This window comes from Mytilus edulis, chromosome 12 (genome assembly GCF_963676685.1).
Source record: "Mytilus edulis chromosome 12, xbMytEdul2.2, whole genome shotgun sequence".
NCBI lineage: Eukaryota > Metazoa > Mollusca > Bivalvia > Mytilida > Mytilidae > Mytilus > Mytilus edulis.
In genome coordinates this window covers 52804860-52827692 of record NC_092355.1, presented here as the reverse complement: position 1 = coordinate 52827692, position 22833 = coordinate 52804860, and the positions used below count along the sequence as shown (strand labels likewise).

The following is a 22833-nucleotide window of genomic DNA, read 5'->3' as shown; positions in this document are numbered from 1 at the left end:
ATTATTAAAGGTAACCTTGGGTTAAATGTCAGCAGTATATTGAGACAATTCTTGATTATTTGACGAAAACATATCATCAAGATAACGGTTATTGCTGTTGAATTTATCAATTAAATGCAATTTCGACTGGTCTTTACTGAGTTTAGTCATAAACTGTGATTCGTAACAGTACAAACACAAGTCTGCTAGTAAAGGGCTCATTGAGATACCTACAACCTGTCGATAAACTTTGTTGCCGAAACGTACATAAATATTATCAAGTAAAAATTAACAGCTTCAATCATCTCATCACACCTCCAGTAAGTATAGCTAGCATAGTTACATTTCTCATTAGAGAAGAATGATTTAAATGAGTTGCAGCAAATATATTTGCATTCAGATTTACAAAACGACCATTTATTTAAATAACAGAACTTTTATTTGATAAGATAGTATGGAAGTGTAGTGTAAAGAGTAGAAAAATCAAAACAGTCAACAGAATAAAATGGACCATTAAAAGCACGTAATTTATCTAAAACATCCAAGGAATCTTTTACACTCCAAAATAGTTTATTCCACTATGTTCATAGTGGAACTTCTTAGGAAGAAAGATAAGAAGTTAGAGATATCCTTTAACTCACTTTCCGCTATATAGTTGATGTTCTTTCACTAAATAATTCAAAATTTGGTGACTATGTGGAACGCATCTATCCCATCGAACTAGATAAAAAGGATACTACAGATAGAGTTAAGTCGGCCTCATATCTTGACTAACATCTAGATATTGACAATGAGGATCGGCTGAAAACAAACCTTTACGACAAAATAGATGTTTTCAGCTTTCCAGTTGTGAACTTTCAATTTTTGAGTAGCAACATTCCAGCAGCACCTGCATACGGGTAATATAGCTCCCATTTGATTGCATTTCCTATCATGATTTTCTTGGTAGAGGGCACTGGTAGCATGATTTCAGTCTGAAACGGTCATTTTCGTCTGAACATATCTTAATTGACTGGATTTACTGCTAGATAAAAACGTTCAGATTTTTAAGACCGTTCAGGCGCCGTTCCGAGCGATAGTCTCATCAGGTAAATCAGTCCGTTACGGCATGTCAAGATTAACAAGACTGAATCTTCTAGCGAGCTGTTTAGACCCGTTAAGACCGTGTCAGACCAAAACAGACCATGGATACAAAATTATGTTAGGATATTGTCAGACCATGTCCAGTCGTGTTCAGATTTTAATAATTTGGACAAAAAACGAGTGAAACTTTTCAAGTGTTTATCAGGGGTTGCTCCCCTTTTAAGAATAAAATAAAAATTAGAAAGAAGACGGTTTATAATAACTGAAACGTCTACCACGTCTACTTAATCATGTTAATTAAATACAAAATAATCAATTTAATTCTTACTTCTTCCTATTTTTATTTTTTTTATATATATATTATAAGCCCAAAGTCATACTGCTGCACAAATCGCTGCGAATTGAGTTAATAAAAAATCAACGGATTTAGTGCCGAAATAATATTTATTTAATTTATTGAATATAAGCACCTGAAACTTTATATGTAATGGTTTACAAGTGATTGGAAATAAATGTTAATGCAGTTACAGCCTGGTGTCGTGGTCCAAAAAATGTCACCTTGACGTAACAGATCATTTAATTTTTTATACCCTTAAAAAATGAAAAACACTTGAAAACGTAATTATATTTTCTTAATATGTTTAATTCAATTTTTTATGTAGACTAACTATTTTTATTAAATATTATCAATGAATATGCATTATTATTTAACTTTTGATTTTACCGATATAAATTGCATTTGTATTATTGTAAATTTGAGGCAAGGAAAAACTATAACTTTTATATTTCTTTTGTCGTTTTTCGTTCATTGTCAAGACATTGTCCTCTCATTTTTGCCAGACTTGTGCGTTTGACTTTCCATCTTTATTTTTTATTGTGTCTATAATTCAAGAGCCTTTTGTAACTTTTTTTATGTACCAGAAGCCTTCGTTAAAAAATAAAGTTTAAATATTATTGCAGAAAAGGGTATAAACGAATTAAATCAAATTTATATTTGAAATAGGTTTGATAAATCATCATGAAAATGTAACGTCGGTGTACCTGAAGTAAATTTAATGACTGGGTTACATATATAACATGTATGAAGCATAATAAATCTGGTTTATCCATTATGCCCGGCCATTAGGAACATTTTCCGATGATAATTAATCAAATCTGTCAAGTTTTATCAAAAACGGATAATAATTCTTCACCCGTAAACGATTTAACGTTACCGTACCCTCCTTTATTTTTGCTGTATTCATGTCGGAAAACATCGCTTTGGCGAAGTTATCATTTACACTAAATCGTAGACATGATAGAAGGGACACTACAGTACAATATAAGCTGAGCTGAAAATTGCAATTAGCGAGTAGAAATGAATAATATTTTAAAACATGTCTTAGAATGATCATGGATCCAAAATTTCGAACTTCAAAGGAAAAATGTGCATACATGTATGAGTCGACGTTCTTTATCATCACACTCGTGCATAGTAACCTGTTCAAATGCTAAGTTATAATGTACGTAGGCTTGTTCTTGAACTATTATACTACTCATTACTAGTATAATGATCCCAGGCTTGTTAAAAAAATGTTAATGTGATTGGACCCCCCCTTTTTTTTTTGGGAAAATCAATTAATTTAAAAGGGTAGACATAGACGTTTATATACAATGTGGCTTTCTGTCCTACATTATTTGAATCTGCCCTTTTAAATGGCTGGACTCACCCCTGTTCATTAACTTACCATGCTTACTGTCCTAACGTGGGGCATTTAGAAGGTTGTGATTGTGTGGGATGGCCTTTTACAAGACACAACCCTACATCTTGTCAGTCCAAATAATTATGACGTCTTGGAAATCTATTTTAAATATTTGCTTTGATGTCTTCCTGCAATGTAAGGCATCAAAGAAACAAAATAGCATAGCCTTTCCAGATTACTTAATTATTTGTACTAACATATTGTATCAAGCACGGGGGGGAGGGAATCTTTTTGCATTTGGCCGTGTTCTATCCTTTTAAAAACCTTGCTGTGAGGCATGGTTCCTGACATCAGAACAATGAATGAAGTATTGGCTACTGGACGTTAAGCAACCAAATATTAATCCCCACCTTTTCGTGAAGTGTTCACATTTATTTGTTTTTTTTAAATTAAAAGGATAACAAATTCCCAAACTGAAAAGAGTTGAAATACGCTTTTACCTTAGAAGTAAAAAATATAACAGACAGAATAAACACGGCAGAAACAAACAAACGAAAAAAAAAAACAACAAGAGAATATTTTGAAATACCATATACATGTTTAATCAGTATACAAACGGATTATTATACACGGGTCAAGGTTGAATGAACATGAATTTCTACCAATTACACTCAAGGTGATAATCAACTATTTGAGGCATGTGTCGAGAAAACGTATGCACCGGAAAAAACATTAGATAACTTTTAATTAAAAAAGATATAATTATAAAATTTAAAACTTTGAATTTTTACAAAGTCTATTTCTATATGCCATGTCCTGTGTGAAAGTTGTATCATTCCATCAGGACCTTAGTGCATATTTTTGTTCTAAGTGCACTAAGGAGGTCCTTTGCGGTATCTACGGACCCCCAAAAAATGAAGTCTGTGTGATCCATGCGTCTAGCTCCCGTAATATTTCGATTTATTCAAAATTCATGTTCATGTTATTGAAATTCAAGTCACTCTTAAATATTATACCGCATGAACTCTACACTGGTGGGTTCCATGTCATAAAACCACATTTCCGGTCCTGAACATGCATGTATAATTTGCCACTGGACAATAAGCAACCAACAATTAATCACAATTCAGAACTTAAAGTATATATAGTTGTGAAATATAAATTGTATGAATAGTGATACTCTTTGCCAAATAAATAGAATACAAATACCCACCACTTCATATAACTGACACAATTTAAAGGCTCTCCTTTGCCATGCAGCGCTCAAATATTTAGCATGATCTTTTGGTATAGGGTTTAGAAATATTTAGTATTGTATAAAGATTTATAAACTACACACACTAATCTATAATAGATTCAGATTCATTATGTTATTGAATATAAAACATACATAGCATATATTAAAACTGACGGTCAAACATCAACAGCTTAAATACGTATACACAAATTCATCAATTCTTTAACTTTAAGCCGTACGGTACCTTTGTATTGTATATTGTTAAATAGTCATTTACTAGCGTCATGGATCATTGATGTTGTTACCTGTTGACCCGGTGGATTACTAGCACGTGCCATTGAACTCAAGCATTTTTTACAAAAACGTTTCTTTTTTTTTAATTTAAGCCGTATATACTAGGGGCGGATCCAGATTTTTTTTTAGAGATGAATATATGCAAGTGAGTTTTTTTAGGGGAGGGGAGCTCAGGTCATCATTTCTATATTTCTATATCTTTTACTTATTTTACCATTTATCTTTATACTGAATATTTGCCTGCCTTAAATGTATCAAATATTTGCCACTGGATGTAAAACAACGAAACAATCAATTAATATGTTCTTTATATTACATCATCTATCTTTATAAATGGTGACCTTTTCTTATCCTCATACATGTACATGGTAATTAAGAAAATACGCAAATTCTAGAACTGTATGCTTGGGATTTTCTGAGAGAAATGTATAAGTCCGAGATTCTGCTCCAAAGTAGATCTTGTGAAAAAAAATAGCATTTGATTAATGTCAATTTATTGTCCTGGACCGGAGGAAATAAGAGGGGAAGGACATACGACATTCCGTTTAAAAAAAAATATTTGTACATGTATGGTATTAAAAAAAATATAGCCAGTTTAATTTGTTGCTGATATTCACAAACAGACGTTTTCGAAGAAAAATAAGAAAAAAAAAACATCCACAAATAATGTTTTTGTGAGTACTAAGTTTTGGAATGAACAGATATCCAAATATAAATGTACATTTTTTGTAACTACCATTATCGACATTAAATAAAAACAGTAGTATACCACTGTTCAAAACTCATAAATCCATGGATAAAAAACAAAATCGGGGTAACAAACTAAAACCGAGGGAAACGCATAAAATATAAGAGGAGAACAACGACATAACACTAAAATGTAACACACATAGACAAAATCCCACGAGAATAACAAATATAACATATATACATAACATCAAAACCAAATACATGAATTTGGGATAGACAAGTACCGTGACACGTCTTATCGCAATGTGAATTTACACTCAACATATATTTGTACCTATTCTTTAAAAACACAGATCAGAAGTTTCACCTGTTAATCGATTTTAATCTGTATTGTATCTGTGTATTCTAAACCGATATAAATTCGTACTATTCAAATCAACATGTATTTTACATCAAAACTTATGCAGAGACATTTTATAATTATTTATTCAAGAGATATAATACTTTAATTCAAATAAATATATAATTAATCTAAAATGCACTAATCAAGCAGAAGGGGCGTAACTCGTGGTATCATACCGGCATACTGAACGGATCTAAACATGGTCTGACAATTTTGAAAAGTTAATTTTTAGATTTTATCTGAATTGGTCTGACACGGTCTTAACGGGTCAAAAAAGCTCGCTAGAAGATTCAGTCTTGACAATCTTGACATGCCTTAACGGACTGATTACCTGATGAGACTATCGATCGGGACGGCACCTGAACGGTCTTAAAAATCTGAACGTTTTTATCTAGCAATAAATCCAGTCAATTAAGATATGTTCAGAACAAAATGACCGTTTCAGACTGAAATCGGGCTACTAGTGGGGTCGTTGCTCACAATGAAGCTATTAAACCAAGAGTTCCAAATAAACAGATTGTAACCATCCCTTTTTAATTTACGGACGCCATCACGAGTTGGTTGACCGTTACGGAATAACCGTTTCACAAATGAAATCGGATATTTTCCTCACGTCGTAACTACAACCCTTTTCCCTTTTATGAATGGGACCTATCGAATTAGACTATTTACCGGATTTGTTATTACATAAGCAACACGACGGATGCCACATGTGGAGTGGGATCTGCTTACCTTTCCGGAGAACCTGAGATCACCCCTAATTTTTGGTGGGGTTCGTGTTGCTTATTCTTTATTAGTTGTATATGTTGTGTAATGTGTCCTATTGTTTGTCTGTTTGTCTTTTTCATTTTAAATCTTGGCGTTGTAAGTTTATTTTCGAATTATGAGTTTGACTGTTCCTTTGGTATCTTTCGTCCCTCTTTCATATATTTTATTACAATAGTTTATGATAAGCCCTTTAATAGCAGTTTTAATAAACTAATTAAAAGCACTGAAGGCTTATTTGAAGAACACTTACTAAAGGCCGTGATAAAACGATATTCAAATGTCTGTGTGTAGTTTAGGTAGCCAATACATAGTAGGGACCTTCAAATGTTCAGAAGAAGCCTTAAGCTTTGCTGTGGTTGTATTATGTTGTTGACTATATGAATATCTGTGGAGTGGATGAACTTGAATGTGAATGAATTTAGAATTTCATTTTTTAGAACGACCGTGTAGTATTTACGGCATACCACCACCACATTGTTGGCTGCTTTGTCGGGTGGTTCAAACACAAACCGTGTTGAAAAATCTTGAAGTGTATTGCTTATTATGGAAATGGGTGTATTATGTACTCTATTGTTTTCTTTTAAATTTTTTCTCAAAATGTGATATTATCTTATCTACCACATTCGTACATTTTTTTAAATAGGAATCAAAATATTTTTTATAAGATTTTTCCCGTTTACACCACTTTTTACAAATCGAGGAAAGAGCATCTTTGGTGACTTGACAACACTCTTTTCAATCTTTTTGAAAAGGAGGACGATATTTAGGTCCTTTTTTCAAAACGTGTTTAACCTCTCTGTTTTGGACGATGTTGATGTCCCCTGTAATTACATGGCAAAAGGGAACATATCTAAACTTCGACGATTCAGAGTTTCAAGTTAAGAAAGTATTATTATTTAAATTCACGTCTGATGTTACCGACGTATAATTTAAAATTAAACTTCTGCTGGTTTTTTTTTTTTTTTTGAATGCATATGAAATTATAGGGGTTTATATCATTATATGTTATCAAAATAGGGAGGTATAAAGTTTTGAACGATAGAGTCATTAAATATACTAGATAAGTTGATAAAATCAATACCTCTGCTAATATATTTAATTTTCAGAAATTGACGTTTATGATCTTCAGGTTTGTCGATACGCGGGAACAGCCTGTGGTGGCAAAAATCTGTAATTATACGAGAATATTTATACAGTGGGATGAAGAAAGAGATGGTGTCACACTCCTACAAAATATCGTGTAATTAACTGATGGGTATTTGACCCAGTTTATATAATAATTGATACATACCATTGTTTTTAAATATAGATAGGAAATTAGTTTAAACATATTTATTTATAGTGTATTGGGAAACAAGTTTTGCAACTTAAATTAATCCCTTTCCACTTTGCGGGTGCGAGTTCTGCCTTGTAGCGGCATTAGCCTACTTTTTTTCGAAATCTACAAGGGTGTCTTTAACGTGCAAGATATATGGCTCTCTCTTAACACGGGTCAGCCATTTATCGTCCCCTTCCGACGGACTATCATCGTTTCCTCAAGACCATACTCGCCAATGGTGTCGAGGGAGAGCCGAAAATTGAGTTTCTGAAATTTTCATCCCACACGGGAATCGAACCAGGAACCTTTGTGTTAGTAGACCGATGCACTAACCACTATACCACGGCTCTCATAATAGGAAAAAGGAAATGACCAAGTGTATAATTTGTACGATGTTTAACTCGTTTATTTCGATTGATACGTTTGCCATTAGACCTTTTATTTCGTTGTCGTTTATCAATAATATTCATGATATCAATAGAAGAAGTAGTAGATATGTTCCCTTGTCTAAGTGAATTGTCATTTAGAGCCAGGAGATAAGCTGTTTGATGTCATTTAATCCAAGACAGTTCGATAATTTTACGGGAATTTTCAAGCTGTTTTTGGATTGTTTCGAGCGGATGAAAGTTTATAAATTTAATAGTGTGGTTGTGTTTATTTAAATATTGATAAACTATACGTTTGAATTTCTTAGCTTTTCGGAAGCGGTATAGATGTTCCTGTGTTCGTTTAAAAAACTCTCGTCTTTTTTGTCCTACATATTGTATACCACACGTTGGCTTTGTTCATGTAACCAGACAAATGAGACTTTGGGTTTTTCATGTTTTTTACATAAGAAAATGCATATTTTAAGCCAAGAACATGAAAGTTGTTATCCATTTGTGTTATGTTTTTGAGCTTCTGATTTGATCATTTGACTACGAACATTCTCTTTTGAATATTCTTCGGAGTTTCTTTTGCTTTTCCATTCTTTATAACATTAACAAAACACGATTTTAATGATACAGCCATACACAAACACAATTACACTAGATAAAACGAAGTGGTAATCATTGTCATTATAAAACACCATATGGCATTTTCTCTCTAAGCATAAAATATCAGATGTGAATACGTTTGACTTTGGTATAAAAATCATGTATCTTCAAAAGCTATAGTGGTATTTCCAAGTGCCTCATTCAATATTATATTTTTTTATTGCAAATCATTAAAAACATTAAGACTGGTGTTTGATCATAGAACTAAACGCTACACATAGTATCCCAGTGTACTCTATTTTGCCCACCAGTTATTAGTTGTTTGCGTAATAGTAGAACGACTTTAAAGTGTCATTATCAAAACGACTGTTTGAATTTTGAAGACAACAATGCAACATTAAAAACAAAAACTCATTTTAAAGCCAATATAAAATTGCAAGGCAAAACTCAAGTTACCAAGCAAAAAATAAAAAAGTATTTGTAGTCATTTTGGTCCAAGCTTAACATTCATAATACAACAACGTCCGAATGTTGAACATGTTGAATGCATTTTAAATATATTCAAGCAAGTTCTGACGAGTTTTTGACAAATAACGGTGTGCTATCGGAGTTGTTTTAATATTAATAATATTTAGTGAATAACTGGTATTTGAAAATCTTATTTACTCTTTATTTTATAGATATGTTGCGAATATGAATCTCATGTACAAGAATCTATCGCTTCAATTGTATACATACGTATGTGGCATCGTCGGTTCTGACGAAGATGTACGGTCAAGAAGAGAAATATTTTCCGCGATCGAAATTGTTCAAAATACTTCTTTTGGAACATTCATAAGTAGTGGTAGTAAAGCAGAAGGTTTAGACCTCAAAGGTAGTGATTACGATCAGATGATTTATCCAAACGTTTTTCGTGTGTATGAAATCCTGAATTGTGTCCAGTCGGATCCAGCTAAAGTACTATTAGTCATGGAAACAAACGACACAAAACCCGGATTTACAAAATTGAAGCTAGTCAATAAATGTGTCTATGATTTTTAAATGATACAAGACTGGTTTGAGACTGTAGGAAAAGAAACGTATATCTCAAGCAAAGGTTTTAGGGAATACGATTTACCTTATTATATGGTTGTGCATGGTCCATGCCAGTCTACAGTTTCTGGAGACTATGATCAAGCATGCTGTTTAACATGGATTCTCTGTAAATATCAACCATGCAACATATAGGTCGTGGCACGCATAGTCTCAGAAAAGCCTCAAACTTTGTCAGTTAATACAATTTTATGTATAAATGGAAAAAAAATATTGATATTGTTGCTATGGACCATGGTTGCCATGGTAACAGGATATTTTAATTTTACCTTCAAAATTGCTCTTTTTCAACTATGAAATAGGTCTACTTTGGGCATTAATATCCACTAAAATAGCAATATATTGGTAAAAATACCCATAATATATATGAATATCATTACAAATTGATATAATGATTGAATTTAAAAATATAAAATATTTTATGTTATCCTGATATGATCCTTGGATACATGGAAGACTTCAACAGGTATATAAAATACCCAATTTAGACAGTTTTTGAGGATGTGTAGCAAACTAATGCATCAATGTTGGAATATGGCATTATACTTTCCTTTGAGGCAACATATTATAGTTTCGATATATGGAATAAAATTCTTGGGGATCTTGTTTCCAAGAGCGGTAACCATGGAAACAAAAAAGTTAAATTTTCAAATTTTTATCCGTTTTTTCCTTAAAAAATATAATTAAAAAGTTAACTAATAACTTATTTAATCTTACATAACCGTTTATTTATTATTTAAAGGAGAAATTCAACTTAATGACAAATAATAGGTCTGTTGCTATGGAAACGGGGCGAAAAATTGTAAAAATTTGTAAAATCTGCAAATTTCATGAATTTAGATAAAAAACAAAATTAAAACAATTTGAGAATTATAATGGCATTATACAGACTAAAGTTTTAGTTCAACTTTAATCTGGCAATGAAATGGTTACCATGGAAACATATGGATTATATCTGGAGATCTGCAATAAGGTCTAACATGTCATGTTTTTGACGCAAATCAACATCAACACTATTTATTTGTTGCAATAATTTTGAAATGTAAATATTTAAAATGCTAAAACATATCTCATGTAAACATTAGAAATGGTTTCAATGTTGTCAAGATGTTTGCTATAGCCTTGATATGCAAAAGTAGACTACACGATCACAGATTTAAGTTGAAGCAACCGTTTTGTCTTACTAAAAAAGATGATTTGATATTTCATCAAAATAGATTTAAGAGATAAACAAAAGTCATCTTACGAATATAAGAGTCTGTACACATGGCAATACATGTGGATTGATCAGAAATGCCAACTGTAATTTTGAGGAATAACATAAAGTGACACAGACAAAATAAAGTTTTTTATTCATAAATAATGCATTCAATATTAACAAAGACACTAATATCTAGTTTTTATTGGCCAAAAAAGCCATTAGACACCTCCTCCTTTAAACGAAAGAATTAAAACTAAAAACATTTTAACTGTTACATGTATTTGATTCCAAAAGTACTTTATATTTTTTTCTGTTTCTTTTCTCTGCTGCTACATAATCTTCAGAATTACTAAGTCTTTTTCTCTATCTGACAAAGGCAGGAGAAAATGAAGCAATTTGTTGGTCTGATCAAAATGCTCCTTTTTGTGCATGTTGTATAAAGAGGAATTTCTCATCTCATTAGCAGCCACTTAAGGATTTACATTGTTACCATTCGCCTTTCCATATTAGATGTTTCAGTCATGTACAATATATTGCCTTAGTTGTTGACTTTTAATGTAACTCTGGATTTATTGACTTGGATGCCCATCCAAATTGAAGAACTTTATCTGAATTAAGTGCCAAAAAGTTATTTGTTGATTCTAAAGATATAGACTTTTCGGGCTGATTTAAAATTATCTTATCTGTATACAATCTTTTTGCTGTTTCTGATATTTTCATTTTTACATCATTTAACAAAGAATTGACTATGTTGTATGAGGACATGCTCTTCACTGCTGCTTTTGTTGAGAATTCTCTTGTGTGCAGCTGTCTTCGGGACATTTGAAATGGTAATTCTTGCTTCCTTAGTACATGTACTACAGTTTTCTCGATTTCCATTCTCTGAAATAAAAAAAAAATTTAAACATTAATGCTGTCACATTAAAGCTCACATTTTTTGTTAAATTGAAAAAAAAATCAATATGATGAGGCCTCTTGTAACACCTTAAAACTAAAAGACTAGTGTATTTTAGTTACATACTATCGTGTATCGTGTTTCTTGTGGTTAGTACTTCGCTTAAGGGTTAGTAATGAAAGGCGTTGTGTTCATATCAAATTGTATTCAAGTTATGTACAAGGCAACGTTATGTAAACAATAGGCAACGTAAAACAATAGGTAACGTTAGTGACGTTAGTTACTAAGCAATTGTACAGCGACAAATACTTGACACATACTATGTAGATGTGCATATTATCAGGAAATTATGATTCATTTTTTTCTAGAGTTTCATGATGTTCTATTATGTGGTTTTAGAGGAGTTGTTATAAAAAAAATTGCAGAAGTATATTGAGGCAAATAAGTTCAAAGGGGCATAACTCCTAGAAACTAGAGGCTCTAAAGATCATGTGTCGCTCACCTTGGTCTATGAACAATTTAAACTAAGGACACAGATGGATTCATGACAAAATTGTGTTTTGGTGATGGTGATGTGTTTGTAAATCTTACTTTACTAAACATTCTTGCTACTTAGAATTGTCTCTATCTATAATGAACTTGGCCCTTTAGATACAGAGGTAGATATTTTGTAAAAATCTAAAGCCAGATGCTCCACAGGGCGCAGCTTTATACGACCGTAGAGTTCGAACCCTGAACATTGGGGCAAGTATGGACATATCATTCAAGCTTGATACAGCTCTGAATTTGGATTGTGATTAAATAGTTGACACAACACAGGTTTCTGACACATAATGCATGTGGTCTAAGAAATTAAACTTAAAAAACTTTAAATTTTGTTTTGGACATTACCTATTATGGTCCAATATCCAAAATTTAAATACATGGTTAGATTCAGCCTATCAAAGAACCCCAAGAATTCAGTTTTTGATGAAATCAAATAAAGTTCAATTTTGGACCCTTTAGACCTCAATTTGGACCAATCTGATAACCGGACCCACACATCAAAAATCTAAATACATGGTTAGATTAAGCATACATCAAAGAACCCAAAATATATACAATTTTTGGTGAAATCAAACAAAGTTTAATTTTGGACCGCAATTTGGACAAATTTAAAAACTGGGCCTATAATCAAAAATCTAAATACAGGTATAGATTCAGCATATCAAAGAAACCCAAGGATTCAATTTTTGTTAATATTAAACAAAGTTTAATTTTGGACCACTATATGGACCAACTTGAAAACGGGGTCCATAATAAAAATTATAAGTACATGTTTAGATTCAGCATATCAAAGGGATTCAATTTTTGTTGAAATCAAACAAAGTTTAATTTTGGACCCCAATTTGGACCAACTTGAAAACTGGGCCAATAATCAAAAATCTAAGTACATATTTAGATTCAGCATATCAAAGAACCCCAATAAATCAATTTTTGTCAAAATCAAACTTAGTTTATTTTGGACCCTTTGGACCTTAATGTAGACCAATTTGAAAATGGGACCAAAAATTAAGTATCTACATACACAGTTAGATTCATCATATCAAAGAACCCCAATTATTCAATTTTTGATGAATTCAAACAAAGTTTAATTTTGGACCCTTTGGGCCCTTATTCCTAAACTATTGGGACCAAAACTTTTAAAATCAATCCCAACCTTCCTTTTATGGTCATAAACTTTGTATTTTATCACTTTGCACTTTCACATTTTGGCTGAACAGTTTGTTTAAATTTTTGACCAGTTGAACAATTTGATTTAATAAAACAAATTGCAATTGGGTCAAAATTTTGAATGAGTTGCAATTGGTGAATAGCAACACTAACAGTCAAGTCACTGTAATAAGAATTTAGGAATGAAACTTATAGTTTGGGTTTTATTGATTTAACAGTATAATAGACAGTTAAAGACTGTTTAGTACTTTTCTTTAAAATCATAAAGTGCTTTCATGATTAGGATAGTTGTCCCTATATTTAAGTTATTTGTTTTAAGTTTTTGTTTATTCTAATATTTCCAGTTAAGGATAAGTATTGCCATGTTTTATATATTGGATGTTTATTCCAATTGTTCCTGTTGAGGATTTTTGTTTTCCAATTTCAATTAAATTTCCTATGTTCCATGTTACAGATATTTATTTCTACTTTTCATGTTAAGTATATGTATTTCAATGTTTCATGTTAAGGATGTTTATTCATATTATTCTTACTTGGGATGTAAATTCCTATGTTTCATGTTACAGATATTTATTCCTAGGTTTCATGTTAAGGACATTTATTCTTTGAATCATGTTAAGGATATCTATTTCCAGTTTTTATGTGAAGAATATTTATTCCAATGTTTCTTGTTAAAGGTATTTATTGCAATGTTTCATGGAAAGGATATTTTTTCTATGATCTATATTCAAGATATTTATTCCTAGATTTCATGTTAGAGATGTTTATTCCCATGTTTGATGTCAGGGATATTTATTCTCATGTTTCATGTTAGGAATATTTATTCCTATATTTTATGTTAAGAATATTTATTCCTTTGTCTCATATTAAGGATAATTATTTCCTTGTTTTATGTAAAGGATTTTTATTCCTGTTTCATGTTAAGGATATATATTCCCATGTTTTATGTTAATAATAATTAATCCCAGATTTCATGTTAAGGATATATCTATTCCTATGATTTAAGTTTAGGCCTGTACAATATTAGAATGTTTATTCACAATTTTCATTATAAATGCCAAAGCTAGTTTGAGTCAGTATTTTTCAGCCTCCTTAATTGACATCAATACTGGTAACATATCTTAGAGAGGTCAGATTTGAATATTCCAGTGAAGCAGTGCGAGAATTTTGGGGTAACCCCTTGTTTCTTTAATTGGGAAGTACTGGAACTATTCTTTCATAGTGTACTAGATCTACTCCTGAATCTTAATTACAGCTCTTTTATGAAAGCATGCAAAGCAAACCTTTGATCAACTTGCTTGCTATGTTTGTTTATATCTATGTATGTATGATTGCATTTATGTTTGTTTGTAAACAACAGGTATGTAGTCTGTTTCAGTCTGTCTACTATATACTGGAATTTGATGTTAATTTCTATCGTCCAATCTAGTCACAGTATATAAAACAGACTGAAACTCTGCCTACATATCGTTTGCTAACATTCAAGCAAATATAGCAAGCAAGTCTATGAAAGTTTTGTTTTGAATGCTTTTATAGAATAGCTGTAACAGTGTTCTGCTATTTACCTGTCTTGCTCTTTTGATTGGACCTGAATCATCTATTAAAGCTGTGACTTGATCTATTTGAAAAAAGAAAATGCATATTTGGACAGTGAAGATCATTATTATTAATTAGTCTATATTTCTAATTAAAATCCTAAAAAAATATTACTAATACTAGCTAGTATGCATGGTATGTGCCTAAAATAAGCATACACAAGCCACATTTAAATCAGAACTTTTTCTTACTTTAAATATTTAAAAGACAACATACATGTATGCAACTTATGGAGATACACTGTTGTTCAGTTGCATAGATTTCAACAAAATTAATTCATTTTTATGTCTTCTTCATAATTTTTTTTAAAGAAATAAACATACATGCATTAAATGTAAAATCATTACCATATATACTGTATATAATACAAACCTTATTTACATTAAGAAGTTTAAATGTTGCACTGCTTTGTTTTGGCAATCTAGTAACCTTTGTCTACAGTCTCTGCAAATACATGTACCTAGAATTATAAAAGAATCATTAACTGTTTTACATAAATATTTTTATGGTCATATGTTTTATAATTATTGTTTAATTAGGATTTACTCAAAAAGTATATACAGTTTAATTTAGCATGTCACTTAAATGTACATTGTATGTGGTTACAACATGACCTGGTCAGCACAGCATCTTGATTCAAATACACAAAAAGGAAGCATAATCTATTTGTGTCATTTTGGTCTCTTGTGGACAGTTGTCTCATTGACAATCATACCACATCTTCTTTTTTTATACAGACATGTACATCATGTACATATAAATGTGCTACATATGTAGACAATTTTTCATATTTGCATTATCAAAGAAAGTGACTTAAAACCCACTCATAAAGGTCCTTATAGAATTTTAAACTTGTGGTTGTTAGATATTTTATATTTCATGAAGATAAAAATGTACTTCCCTGGCAATGAACTGTTTACAAAGCAAACATACACTTTGAATAAAAAAAAATTGGTCATCATGGTCATGGAAATAGATTGAAAAAATCACTAAAAAATTGGTCAGCATTTCCACTTGGAAAACAAGCTTTTTGCAACTTTCCTAGATTATGAGCAAGGCCTATACAATTTGGGCAAAGAAATAACATGCACAGAAATGGGACAACCCCCCCTTTTTTTAATGGCTTATGCCTAAAGGAACACATGTCTTTGCAAAAAATAGAAATTTATAATTCAGTTAAAAATATGCTTACCTGTTTCAAGTTGAAGGAATAGTCCATGAAGTATATTTATAGTTTCCACATTGACAGTGACAGTTCTCTCATTTTTTAGCATCAGACGGTTCATGTCACAGGAGTTGATCAAAACGGAACTTCACTTAGTTTCCCCCTTTTTCTTTTTTCATTGTTTACAAGTACATTGAACAATGGCTTGAACATATTTGTAAATTTCATGAAGTGACGGGAGCAAATCACATTCTGCACGAACAGCATCTTGTTTATCATGGTCATCATCACAATTTTCACATGTTCTCTCAAGTTTGTTATGACTTTCATGTCCTCTGAACATACATTGACATAGTAAAGGCTCATCATTGTTATAAAACTGACCAGCCATTACGAAGCATGTATACAGATATATTTTAGAATTAAATGTAAAGTGTAAAATATGTTGATTTAAAGAAGCAAAACATGTTGCAGACGTCTATCTCCATTTTTTGTGTAGATAAACAAATGACTTTTTCTATTTTTAAACTTTGGTGAGTTCTAAAAAGGGAAATAACTCTTGTAGATTTCAGGCACTTTTTGGCATTTTTATCCAATTTTTATAAAAAAAATCGAATGAGCCCCAAAAATGTTTTTGCAGAAATGAGAAATATCAATCTTTTGGAATAAAAGCTATTTTTTAGTTTATTCAGGAATGGGTGCGTTTTTTCATAAATTAGGGGAAAAGTTGGTTCATAATTGCATTAGAATATGCTAAAATTCATACTACTAACATAGATTAAAAATGTCAATTTGAGTTTAATATCAGAAAAATTGAAAAAATGCCACTGAACAAGTATTTAAAAGAAATTGATATGATATAAACTGCACCACACATATTATGCTGTATATAAGTCACTGTAAGCCGAGAATAGCAAAAATCAGCTATTTTCAATATTTTAAAGCCTGTTGCCATGGTAACCATACATAATTCAGGGTGACATGTACAGACTTTTTTCATATTTTATATCAATGTTTGTTGTCAGAAAGTTTCAACAAAATCGGTGACCACCCGTGCCCAACTTTGGTTGACGGTTACAGAGAATGGGTGTTAAGATGTAAAGAATGGATCACACCAGCTCAACAATGGATTCACAGATCACGTACATCATGGCCAGATCACACACTTGTTACATCAGCTGTACAATACGGCGTTTTATTTGTTCCTGTTGGATGTAAAAACTCTCCAAATGAGGACTTACAATGGCGAATTTCATTTTCCTTAACCGAAAAGTTGTTGATTCATTCATTTACGCATACTCAGTTATTATGTTATGCGTTACTGAAAATTATCTTAAAGGACCTCATTAAACCGAGACATGGAGATCTTCTTTGTTCCTATTTTCTAAAAACAATAATGTTCTGGCTGAGTGAGGAAATCAATACATCAGGATGGAAACCTGAGAATATGATTTCTTGTTTCTTGAACTGTATCAGAAGACTTACTTACTGTGTGGAATATAAAACATGTCTTCATTACTTTATCCCAGAAAACAATCTGTTTGAAGACAGATTTACTGACAATGAACATAAGGAATTATTGGATACACTACGATTTGTTTACGGATCACCATGGACTTCTATATTTTATACGGAAACTTTTCTGAATTACAGATTACAATCAATAAATTCGAATAGGATGACTTTATCAGCGTCGGTATTATCATGTTTTTCTTATATGAGATTGATTATTAATCCAGATTTAATTGACTGTAAATTTAAACGTTTTGGAAATCGCCATAATTATATTTGTAGAAAGGACATGTGGGCGTACATAATATGTGTGTGTGCTAGGAAATCTATACAAAATTATGGCATTTATAATTTGAGAGACAGAAACAAATCTTTTTACAAACATTACAAGAGAATATTTGGCTATTTAAAGATAAGTTTACAGTCAGATTCTGTATCTTCCTGGTTACTGATAGCATCTTTATTTTATAAATGTAAACGATTTTGGGAATGTCTCGATGTAATCAACTTCTGTTTATTCAGTTGCACCCCGGATAAGATATATGTACATTATGCCAATAGCTTTGCTGAACGAACTGTTTTTAAGCAGATGAAACAAAAATGGGGATTATTGCATGCGATGAAAATGTATGTTTTCAATATTCATTTAGTATATTGCCAAACGAACTGATATCTTTAATTACCGACACAGGTTTTCTTTTCCCTCCTGTTGTGTACTCGTATGTTCTTCAATTTCTTTGCTGTCATCATCTTGGAGACAATCGAGGAAAACATAATGCGCTGCACAATTTAGAACTAACAATAAGGAATCGATACTTGATCTTTCCCAGTGAGAGTATTCTTAAACAAGTAAATGAAATTCGTTTTGTTAAAATCATTTATAAGATAGGTAATTTTTTTCTATGGTCGGGTTGTTGTCTCTTTGGCACATTCCCCATTTCCATTCTCAATTTTAATAAAAGAAAGGCAGAAGATATCGAAGGGACATTTAAATAAGGATGGTACTTGAAACCCATGCGGTGTTGTAGTGCACCCGTGTTAATTTTCATACATTCTGCATAGAAAAAGACAATAGAAAATATTTTTGTTTTGCTATTATGTTTGACAATGAATCAGTATAGATCATTATGTTGTTTTTTTTTTCTTTTTGATATTTTTTCCAGTTATAATTGACAACGAATGTATCATGATTGTACAGGGGTTGTATACTTTTCTGTTATAGAGGTCACAGGGTAACAATTGTATGTAACCTGTGATAGATCAGGAATTATTCTCCATATTTGTATTTATAGGAATTTTGATGAAGCATTGATACATTTTTTAAATATAAAATAAACTAAATGCTATGATTTAAGACTTTCCTACAGCGTTATATCAATAAATTCGAAATCTGTTTCTAAATTTTAAATGTTGATAAACATTCGGGATACCTATTTCAAATCTTATCTGTTTTTGAAGAAATAAAAACAAAAATCGGGATGTTTCAGGTCAGGATGAATTAAATAATGCAAGTGCATTGTTTTTTATTTTCCTGTCTATTTCGACTATTCTGTCAGTTAAAAATCGAAAAAGGCAGAACATATTGAAGGGAAATTTAAATAAGGATGGTAATTGAAACCCATGCGGCGTTGTGGTGCGCCCTTGTTGATATTCATACATTCTGCATAGAAGAAGACAATAGAAAATATTTTTGTTTTGCTATTATGTTTGACAATGTATCAGTATAGGTCATTATTTTATTGGGTTTATTTGATATTATTTCCGGTAACAATTGACAACGAATGTATCACGTTTGTACAGGTTTGATATTTGAATAAATATATAGTTATAAGAAAACGAAATAACTTTTAAACCAGTGACAAATTATTCAACAAATTATTCACTGAAAGAGAAACTTTTAATGTCCCTCAATGAAAGCGGAGTAAATCTAAATTTTACTTTTTGACTAATTGCAAACTTATTGGAGTCAGTAAACGTTTATATTGAAAGTTTATTCTGCTTGAATACTTCAATTACTTATCTATTTCAATATGTATATCATGTATGAGTTAAAGTTAGCCCAACATTACTAATTACAAGTATTAATTTTAAGTAGATGAGACCTTTAAATGAAGTCAAAGATTCTATTAGTGGAACTGTTAGCAACACGGCGGTTGCCACATGTGGAGCAGGATCTGCTTGCCCTTCCGGGGCAGTCCAGATCACCTCTAGGTTTTGGTGTGGTTCGTGTTGCTTATTCTTTAGTTTTCTATGTTGTGTCATGTGTACTATTGTTTGTCTGTTTGTCCTTTTCCTTTTTAGCCATGGCGTTGTCAGTTTATTTTTGATTTATGAGTTTGACTGTCCCTCTGGTATCTTTCGTCCCTCTTTTCGTAGTCATATGATATAAATAATTGATTATGTATTGGTACACACTATATTCTACCATTATGCCGCTTGATTTGGGTTTTCCGAAGACCTTTTGCTCAAATCGAGATAAAGGTCGTCTTACATTATACATTTTCATACCAGATTTTTCTCAAATTGTTGAGCTGATTATGTCAAAACTTCACAGAAATGCATCCAATAACCAGTATTACAAAGGGAACAGTCACAATCAGTTTATTCATCAAAAAAGTCTTCTTTATGTGTAGTTCTATCAATATGATCACATCACAGTAAGTATCATCAGGTTGCATACGATAAAGGGTCAAACCTTTTATTCAGGAGAATATTTTAAAGCTATATCTAGTTGTTTACCGCATACCTTTATTTATTCATATATCCAATGCCTATATCTAATAGTAAACCTTCGACCTAAATCTATAAGTGCAAGTGTGACTTCAATGAAGCGTTGTCTCATTGGCATTTATATCACATCTTCTTTTATCTACGTTTTTAATTATTTTATAATAAAAAATATACCTACATATTTTAAGAAAATAAAATGGAAAATGGAAAAAGAGACAAAAACCCGACCATAGAGCAAACACCAACCAAGGGCCAGCAATGGGTCTTCAACACAGAAGAATATATATATATATATCTAGCTGTAAACAGTTTACCTATTGTCAGTTATATACATAATACCTATATTTAGCTGTATACCTTTCACTTTTAAAACAAGTAGTAGTAGATACTATGTGTGATTCTTATAGTACCAGCGTTTTTTTTTTATTTGCCACAGTTCAATCGCATTCTTTTTGATACTAAAAACCAACAACTGTAGCTTCGAACAAATCATTTCAAAAGTATATCGACAGGAGACCTATACTCCACAGTTTTACATCCTTTTCCAATTTTAATACAAAACGTTACTGAAGTCCGATTTTGATGATTTTGATGATTATTTGCAATGTTTATCTTGTTAACGAAAATAAGTCGCTAATGTTTATCTTTTTATAACCAAATATGAAGACATAACCATTCTCAAATGTCAAAACTGAAATCCCAAAACGAATGTCAAATCAACTCTCATAATCCTGACTTGGTAGAGGCGTTTCTTTATGAAGAAAAGGGTTGATTAAACTTAATTTTATAGCTTACTAAAACTCGCACTTATGTGACAGTAGCATATAATTTCATCATATTGAAAACAATGTGTGAGCAAAACACACAGTCACAATAGTTAGAAAAGTCCAAAACTGGATGAATTTGAACAACTTTCTTTTAATATGTACTTATTTATTGTTGTTGAAAAGATAGTTGATAGCCTTGTAACGGCTAAAGATTCAAAAAGAAATGATATATGTGCGTTGTCCAAAACTCCAAAAAGTTCTGCCAAATACGGTTAAGGTAATTTATGCCAGGGATAAGAAAATCCTTAGTTTTTCGAAAAATTCATAGTTTTGTAAAGAGGAAATTTATAAAAATGACCAGATTTTTGATATTCATGTCAACACCGAAGTGTTGACTACTGGGCTGGTGATACCATTGGGGATGAAACGTCCACCAGCAGTGGCATCGACCCAGTAGTGTAAATAGTTATCAAAGGTACCAGGAATATAATTTAGTACGCCAGACGCGCGTTTCGTCTACATAAGACTCATCAGTGACGCTCATATCAAAATATTTATAAAACCAAACTAGTACAAAGTTGAATAGCATTGAGGATCCAAAATTCCAAAAAGTTGTGCAAAATACGGCTAAGGTAATCTACGCCTGGGATAAGAAAATTTTAAGTTTTTCGAAAAATTCATAGTTTTGTAAACAGGAAATTTATAAAATGACCACATTATTGATATTCATGTCAACACCGAAGTGTTGTCTACTGGGCTGGTGATACCATCGGGGACGAAACGTCCACCAGCAGTGGCATCGACCCAGTATTGAAATAGTTATCAAAGGTACCAGGAATATAATTTAGTACGCCAGACGCGCGTTTCGTCTACATAAGACTCATCAGTGACGCTCATATCATAATATTATTTAAGCCAAACTAGTACAAAGTTGAATAGCATTGATAATCCAAAATTCCAAAAAGTTGTGCCAAATACGGCTAAGGTAATCTAAGCCAGGGATAAGAAAATCCTTAGTTTTTCGAAAAACTCATAGTTTTGTAAACAGGAAATCTATAAAAAAAGACCACATTATTGATATTCATGTCAACACCGAAGTGTTGACTACTGGGCTGGTGATACCCTCGGGGACGAAAAGTTCACCAGCAGTTGGTTGATTAAACTGAATTTGTTATATTATAGTTCGTTTCTGTGTGTATTACATTATAACGTTGTGTCGTTTGTTTTCTCTTATTTTTTAGTGTAAATTCACATTGCGATAAGACGTGTCATGGTACTTGTCTATCCCAAATTCATGTATTTGGTTTTGATGTTATATATATATGTTATATTTGTTATTCTCGTGGGATTTTGTATATGTGTGTTACATTTTAGTGTTATGTCGTTGTTCTCCTCTTATATTTAATGCGTTTCCCTCGGTTTTAGTTTGTTACCCCGATTTTGTTTAATGTCCATGGATTTATGAGTTTTGAACAGCGGTATACTACTTCTGCCTTTATTTATAGCTTACTAAAACTCGCACTTATGTGACAGTAGCACATAATTTCATCATATTGAAAACAATGTGTGAGCAAAACACACAGTCACGATAGTTAGAAAAGTCCAAAACTGGATGAATTTGAACAACTTTCTATATGTACTTATTTATTGTTGTTGAAAAGATAGTTGATAGCTTTGTAAAGGTTAAAGATTCAAAAAGAAATGATATATGTTTGTTGTGCTTGGTTTTTA

The 22833-nt window shown here is 31.7% G+C and overlaps 1 protein-coding gene and 1 long non-coding RNA gene across 2 annotated transcripts in view; one reads left to right on the top strand and one right to left on the bottom strand.

The window, feature by feature from the left end:
- The window catches only part of LOC139498786 (uncharacterized), a 598641-nt gene that overhangs the window by 529926 nt on the left and 45882 nt on the right, over positions 1-22833 (top strand). The window lies entirely within an intron of this gene.
- Positions 10850-14932, bottom strand: LOC139497268 (uncharacterized). The gene is made up of 2 exons (XR_011657737.1): positions 14898-14932; positions 10850-11606 (listed from the first exon to the last, which is right to left on the bottom strand). It is a non-coding gene; the product is annotated as an uncharacterized lncRNA (long non-coding RNA).